Source organism: Trachurus japonicus, chromosome 3 (assembly GCF_045865225.1).
Source record: "Trachurus japonicus isolate A0001 chromosome 3, Traja_1.0".
Classification (NCBI taxonomy): Eukaryota; Metazoa; Chordata; class Actinopteri; order Carangiformes; family Carangidae; genus Trachurus; species Trachurus japonicus.
In genome coordinates, this window is record NC_140909.1 from 32,597,672 (window position 1) to 32,606,068 (window position 8,397).

At 41.7% G+C, this 8,397-nt stretch overlaps 1 pseudogene across 1 annotated transcript; it reads right to left on the reverse strand.

Annotated features, from left to right (window-relative positions):
* Nucleotides 1-3,307: 3,307 nt before the first annotated feature.
* Nucleotides 3,308-5,859, reverse strand: LOC146990235 (immunoglobulin superfamily containing leucine-rich repeat protein 2 pseudogene; annotated as a pseudogene). The gene has a single exon (XR_015035219.1). The product of XR_015035219.1 is annotated as an immunoglobulin superfamily containing leucine-rich repeat protein 2 pseudogene (transcript).
* Nucleotides 5,860-8,397: the final 2,538 nt, after the last annotated feature.

An 8,397-nucleotide genomic window follows, 5' to 3' on the forward strand; every position in this document is an offset into this window, starting at 1 on the left:
AGCTGCAGACTGGTGCTGGCTTTAGAGTTTGTTCCCACCTGTTAATGATATACTGAGATGCTTCTTAGCCTCAATGGTTTCATATGTGAATAAAAGCTTGTAAAACTAGAATAAAAAGGATCATAAACTGTGCCATTTAACAAAATAAAGCAACTGACCTGATCTCATGAGCTCCAGCAGCAATATGAATCAGGTCACAGCTACTGATGAAAAAAACAAGTTAAATTGTGTCACGTTTTGGCAGTAGTCTAGAGGTCTTTTAGTCATTTCAAACTGACACTGTACAGACTGACAGAGCTGATCAATGTTGGCATCAGAGCTGGAGTGAGGGGTCGATAAGAGGTCGGACATTAGTCTCATTAGTTGCCTCAGGTTGATGCAGAAATGTCAGCACATGCAGGTTCTCAGTGTGTTCTCTGCTTGCGTCGCTTTGATGTTCAGAAGGATTTTTTGTAAAGTCATGGATGGCAGGAGTGATAGCTTTATTGTTTCTCCTTTGTAACCTTTAGTTGCTATGATACAAATAGAATGTAATACAAATGCAAAACAAATCACATCATAATACTGTAATGTAACAAATACTGATGTCCTAGCACATATCAGAATATGGCAGATTAGAGTGATCTGTTACCTGATGCTTTTTATTTCCTACATGCTGTTTTAATGGTATTACAAATACAATTTTCTAATGCGAGTTAAGGAAAAAATAAATGGCTCCAATAGAAAGTACTATTCATACTCCTTTTATTCTCATGTATTTGAAATATAGCTTTTTACAGGGCAGGATTTTTTTACAACTTTGATATGTGTTGAGGTCTGAGGACTGACTGACTGACAGACAAATGGTCTGTAAATGGTCTGTATTTATATAGCGCTTTACTATACCTGAACAATACCCCAAGTGTTTTGAATAATAATGAACAATAACCAGTGTTTTGTCTAAACTTTATTGAGGCACACAGGACTAGGAGTCAGTGAGGAGATTTAAATGCTTTGGTAAAAACAGACAGTTTCATTTATTACACAGGTATAAAACAGAAAAGTACAGCAGCAAACGCTCACCCAGAGTTGATATTTTAAATATCTAAAACATATAAACAAGACACAGCATACTGCGGCTCACAACAACAGCATGCAGATTTTCTAACACAGCAATTACTGCAGGATGGACACATGACCCAGATACAACAGAGTAGTAACTTCACGTACACACTTGTTAGTGATGTTACAGTTAGGGTTTAAGGGTTAATCCCACTACACTAAAGTAGGCTTAGTGGATAATATTGAACTAACTTGTCGACATTTTAGCAACGTTTTCTTCACAATGACAACAGTTATGTTCATAGGAAATGTTCACAGTAACTGGACAGAGAGCTCACAGCTGTGGGACACAAGAGTTTTTTCTTTGAAACAACACAGGTTTTTATAAACATTGAAAGTGTCTGCATTTTGAAGCTACTTCACAGTGAGACGACAGCACAAATTTACTGTGGTTACTTTGAAGCAGAACATTAGTACATTTTAGTCACAGTTAGTCCATTTACGACTGCTTACATCTAGTTTACATTGTTCCTAATCAGGTTGCGTTGCACTTCATATGTGACAAAAGCTTTGTTTACTGTTTTCACGCTGTCTTTTTATTGTTACACCTGGCTCTATAGCTAACTGCTGCTCCCTCTCATCCTGACACTGGATGGCAGAAATAAGGTCAGATCATTGTGTAGTCATGTCTTGCTTTCACTCACTAGCCTTATGTAAAGAACAAAGAGATGTTGAGGGAATAGCAAAATGTTAAAGTTAGTGAGATCATTTGATTGCAGAGTTTTCTATTCCTCATTGTGGGCGTGTGCGCTGAGGGAAACATTAACTTGGGCATACAATTTAAAAAATGTAATAGGCTAAATTAAAAAAGAAGGAAAATTAAAGCTGCACCCAAACTGTAATCCACCCACACAGACTATGTAACATATATTGTATTGTCAATTCTCTTATAATCTTTATTGCACCTATTAGGATTGGGAACACTTTATAACACTATATGATATTAATGAAATTGTATTTCATAGAAAGTGTCTGTAGCAGGTGTGCATGTAATTGCCAGCACAATTTCACTCAGCTTCATCCTGACAGGAGTGACTGAGAACAACTGTGGACAACAGAGGCTTTGAGGATTCACTGTAGTTTCTGGATGGACAATGTGTGGTTCTGTCACCACTATACAATTTACAGGTGGGTGATGGACATTTCACAACAAGTCTGTAGCTCTAAAGTTATATATTAGTTATATACTTTTGTCTGTTGGGTTTTGCAAGTTAATGGGACACCTCCTAATTTTTTAACAGATTTTAATGAAATTTGCTCCAAAGTTTCCCCAACGAACCAAAAAACATAATCAGATTGTTGACTTGTTTAAATTGTTTCTAAGACGCAGTTGGCAAGTTTTCTCTGTTAAGGTCAGTTACGTAGCAATAGCAAAAACTTAGATATAGAGATAAGGCATTTTTGAACAATTTGGTATTTATAAACTACTACGCTTGGCTACATAAATAAAGGGGACATGTTTGGTTTCCAATGATTGTCAATCACCATGTGTGTTTTGGTGCAGTCCTTGATGCAAATTAGAAAGTAAAACCATCAAGAATTGTGCAGTTAAGTGCAGAGTTTCTATGTGCTCTTTAATTAATTATCACAGTGGTCAGTAGGATAGCTGTGTCCCCAGTCTTTGTGCTAAGCTAACCGACTGCTGCTCGGAGCTTCATATTTATGTTATAACATTTATGTTATTATCTAACTTTCCCACCTGTGTCACAACCGGGCTCATAGATTATGACAAAGGACAGGGAGGGACATGACCTGCAAATGATATAATCATAATTTATTTAACAAACTACATAAATGTATCAATTTAAGCAGGTGGGATGTGGCAGTCAGTGGTATCCTTAGTGTAGATATGGCTGTGTTTAAATGTACTATTTCGAGTGTTGTGAAGTGAAACAAAAACAACAAAAAGAAGAGATGTGGCTTGGATGAGGGTGCTGGCACAATAGAGAGTAAGTAAGCTGCAGAGCGCCGGGCCCAGGTGCTCCACACCAGGCCTCCAAACAAATCAGTCACTCAGGTTCCATGGCAACCTCGGGGGGAACACAGGTCTTAAACACACCCACACCATGTCACATTCATACCAGTAACCCACAGGCACACAGCAGGGGCCACCACACCTGCTTGAAACACAGTTACAAGTGGCATTTTAATGGAAACCAAAGCTGCACACTCAGACCTTGCTGATTTATTTTTTTTTTTTTACTTTGATAGGCGAATTGTGGTTTTCTTTCTGGTGTTTATTTATGGAAACTGCTTTAATATGCATTAATGAATGGACAGACATTTGCCTTAGAAGGATGAAACAAGCCCAGATGTTTCTAGCTGCAGCAGATTCTGGATAACAAGGTTTACATATAGCTGACACCAGGTCTAATGCTAAAGGGCGTTTGTCTGGAAAACCTCTCCTGACAGTTGATAGAGCCTGGCAGCTGCATGCAGCCACTGATTGTTTCAGCTTTGGGTGTGGTTTGAAGCCAATAAATGTATTCTGAGTCTTGTAGAATAAAGCAGTGTTTCTAATCAGCTTTCTTTAAGGCTAAACCTTTGGCACAGACTGAAAACAAAACACACCTGTTTTACCTTGAAACTTAATACAAATTATGCTATGTCACAAACATTCAACATTTACTGATTTGGATATTTGTAGTTGCTTATAATATTCACTGCCTCAGCTCCCAAAGGCAACCTATCACTGTACTCTGATCCTACCTCACAGTCGTCTAAATTCCCCCGGCACTGAGACAAAGAAAATGATTCAGTCACCACACTTTCTTCTGTATCCGCCTCTTTCTCGCCATCTCCGTCCACGCTCTCCGTCTCCCCGTCTTCCTCGTCCAGCTGGCTGACATTGATTTTCCTCTGAGAGTCAGTGTGAGGTGCGTGGATGTTAAAGTTGGCGGTGAGATTCCTCTCCATGTGGTACTGGTCTTTGGCCTTCAGGATCAGCTTGTACGTCTTGCTGCGATATTTGTACACCAGGTGGAAGCACGTGGCGCCAAGGAGAGGCACAGTGGACACAGTCAGGAGGCAGATGCTGACCGAGATGATGATGAGCAGGTTTGGCACCCTCCTCCTGGTGGTGAACAGCACCTGGACTTCGCAGTCCTCCCCCCTGTAGGTCAGACACAGGGAGTAGTTTGTGCCGGGGCGCAAACCGCTGAAGAGATACGTGTTAACACCTTCCTTGATTCTTGACCACAGCACGGCTGAGTGTTTGCGATCAGCAGTGACGCATAGATACAAGCCGCTGGAGTGGAGCTTTTCAGAGACGTCCTCTTCGCTGTCGGTGTTGACACTTTCAGATGTGGCGGCCCGGTTTGCACTCTTCTCCCTTGGTATGAGCAGAGGGTTGAGTCGCACTGTTGCCTCTGTTTCCGACACCCCTAATGCAATGACACCAAAGTCAAATGTGTACTGCTTGATATCATCCAGGCTCCCGTTAAAGACATGACTAGAAATGTATCTTGTGTTAGCTGTCAAACCACACTTGCTAGCACGGGACAGATACCTAGTTTCATTCTCGTAAGACTTAGAACTATTCTCTGCAGTGAGCAAGAGAGTTGGTGCAACATTGATGAGGTCTTTTCTCTCTACATCAGGCAAACGCACAGAATCAAAAACAGATATTTTGTCTGTTGCTCGGTGTATAGATGATTGCGTCTCAGTGTGAGAGGGTGTTGTGGTCATTCGGGTTGGGGATGTTGGTTTGGGTAAAACCATCACCTTCACTGACACTGAATCTTCAGCTCTACCAAACTCATTTGTGGCCGAGCAGCTGTAGTTGCCACTGTCCTCTTTCCTAAGCCGAGAAATGATGAGAGTCCCATTATTAAAGACTTTGACGAGATGGTCAGACAGTAAGGAGTTCTTTGATTCTGCTGAGTCATCCTCGATGAACGACAACACCAGCTCTTGCTTCCGGCTTTTGCTGCGAATATTCCACATGACCAGTGGTTTTGGGTTTCCTTTGAATTCACAAGTCAGGACCAATGTGCTGCGCTCATTGATAGTTGAGTCATCAATATTTGGTTCACTCCGTATTGTGACGTTTGGACTTGTGCACTTTGACTCAGGCAAATTCGCGATCACCTTCCCTTTAAATTTCTCCGGGCTTGCACAAACAATCGAACTCTGCTCCGCGACAGACATGGCGTTTGTTGAAATCCAGTCTCTGAGCCAGTCGAGGGAGCAGGTGCACGCAAAAGGATTTTTATAAATTTGCAAATGAGATAAAGACACCAAACCATCAAATGTCCCCTCAGCGATGGTTATAAATTTGTTTTCGTTGAGGCGCAGGGACCTCAGCTCTTTGAGGTTGGACAGGGCGTTCCTCGGCAGGTGGGACATCTCATTGTTGTTCATCTTCAACAGATGAAGAGCTGTGAGGTTCTGCAGATCCTCCCAAGGAAAGTCTATGATTTTATTATAGCTGATGTCAAAGTTACGCAGATGGACCAAAGGTGTGAGGGCCCCTTGCTCGATGGAGACGATCTCATTGTGGGCCATCCACAGTGATGTTATCAGAGTGACATTGTCAAAACTCCCCAATGGTATCAATGTGATCTTGTTTGCAGAGAGACTCACAGTTGTTACATTAGAGGGAAAACCATCTGGGACTTCTGTTATTTCTTTGTAGGAGCATTCAGCAAAGTGGCGGCCATATTTATCTGAGCAAGTGCAGAGATCAGGGCAGCCGAGTGCCGTGGTGAAGACTGTGGTGATCCACAAAGTGAAGAAGAGGATTTCAGCCATTTTCTGCTCCTGTAAAACAAGGTCACAGTTGATCTATCAGAGTTCATTAAAATGTATACTATCACATTTAATACAAAAATATCATAGTAGAAGACTAAAAGGTTATAGGCATCCATCCATCCATCCATTGGTCTTCAACAATAGTTTCTAAGGTGGTTTCTCATTGGTCAAGGTTACCAAATTCTTCTTCCAAATATATATATATTTTCAATTAACAGACATAAATTCATTTTCAAATGGGAATATTTTCTGTCATACCTTTGAACTACTAGCAGGTGTTAAAGTGTTACAGTGTTAAACTGACCTCCTCCTGAGACTTAATCTTGGTGACAAACATTTTGGTTGTTTGAGGTCAGTTTCTCCAGTTTTGCTTCCAGACCCTCCAGTTCCTGAAGGAGGGCATCCTGCTCTCACCTCAGCCCCTGGATCAGCTCCTGATCCTCTTTCACTCTCTCATCATGAGACTGTCTGCCAGCCTCGAGTTACTGCTGACGGGAGTCTTTTTCTTGCTCAGCTTCCTCTGGATCTTGGGGATAAGATAGTCTGCCTGATTTAACTGAGACCTGATCTGAGTAGTTTGTCTCCAGCCGGGCGGAGAGATCACTAACCTTTTCCTCCTGACACCTAATACGCTGCTCTGCTTCTCTGAGGGTCAACACCTTGACCTGTGAGCCTAGCTCCTCATTCGCAATGTCAGGGTGCTCCAAATCTTCAGTTCACTTTTTTGTGGAGCCATAGGCTGCTGGAATCCATCTAAAGGTCATTGAATATTGATATGAATATTTCAATTATTCAGGTGTGGGAGCACCATGAAGTAAAACTCCATTTGCCTGAACTGTAATGTAGCAGGAGCAGAGTTGGATATTTTAGATTCAAACATTATTCTTCCATTTGAGAAACACAGCCAAAGCTGGACCCTTTTTGACCACAAATGGTGCAGAAAAAAATGTGTGCCCTCAATTAGAGCCCATTAGGCTCTGCCATTGCCTTCTACACTTACATGAAAAAAAAAACATTAAAAACAAGAAAAAACTGTACAGTACATTAGGCCAGTTCTAGTTGCAGTCTGCACTGCACTCAAGTTTGTATGTGAATTGATATGAATGTTCTGATACTTTCATAAAGCTCCAATTGGCTCAAGATTCAAATATGACAAACTGTCTCTCATTTAATCCCCCACCATGCCCTTTTACATCATCATCTGCCAGTTTTCTGTTTCTATCCACGTTCTAAGATGAATGTGAGTTTTAATGAAATATGTTTCCAATTTTGGATCTCACCAACTAAGAGACATAAGGGAAGTCAGATCTGTCGTCCATTTTAAACCAATGTAAAAATTTATGAATTCTTCTGTATACATTTGGATTTATTAGTATCATCATAGCCTCAAATCAAAAACACAAAATAGACCTAATTTGCACAAACATTTGTCCATTTGACTGTTTTTCTGTGGCATAGGAAGCTCCTGTTCACTACATTAAACAGAGGCACAGATGCTTTGTGCCTGTCTGTTGATATCAGGAAGTTGCTCCTAATTTTTCCATGCTGCAATTTTGCTATTTTGGTCTATTTTGCACACATAACATATAATGCTTCTACTGACTTCAGCCAAAGCTTTAATAGCCTAGATTATAGACTCATGTCATTCTGCTATTAACAAATTAACATATAACCTTTTTCTATCCAGCACATTGATTATTTTCCTCTGCTAGTCACTGGTGATGAGTCAGATACTGAGTAAACATTTTTTTTTTTTTTACAGAGGCTCAGCCAGTGGCGTCATGAAAAATGGTGCAATAACAAATAATTCACAGCTTATCTTTGCTCTTTTTCTTTTAAGGTTGTTATTTAGCCTATTTATTATTATTGACATTCGTCAGTGTCTAGTTGAGAGGGGAAACAGCTTCAGCTGTGTGGAGTCGTCGGCAGCAGGAGAAGCCTCTGGTGATAAACTACGCAGCAGCCTCCGGTGCTCTGTCCTTGGTGCTGAAAGGCAGCCGCATGTCTGCTCTGTTTGTTTACAGCGGTGCGATCAGCTGCTGCTGCTGCTGCCGCTGCAAACGGCAACACCTATAACACCAGCATCATAACTCCCATTATAATCTGACACAACAAGACCAAAGTTCCTCTCTGCAGAAACACCGAGACGCAGGGTCACGCATGAAACATTGATGCGGGGGAGAGGGAAGACGATCCCGCACCTCTCTCCGCTTTATCAGCCAATAACCCTGGAGGAGAAGCCTCTTACCTGCGGGGTTTTTATTTGATATCAGTGGAGGAATCCGGCTTCGTCCGTCGCTGTTTCCAGTGGCAGCAGCTCGGGCTACATGCTGCTGTGTGAACTTTGAGTCTGAGTCCGCCTGTCGGTCTGTCAGCTATCAGTCAGCCTGTCTGCTTCTACATGATGAGGACGTGCGAATGTTGCGTGGGTGCGTGGGTTTTTTTCCTGCCTGTGACTGTATGTCATACCGAGTTATCACACCCTCCCCGAACCTCTCCTGCTCCCCCTCCCCTCTCTGGACAGAGCACCATCGACAAAAAGCA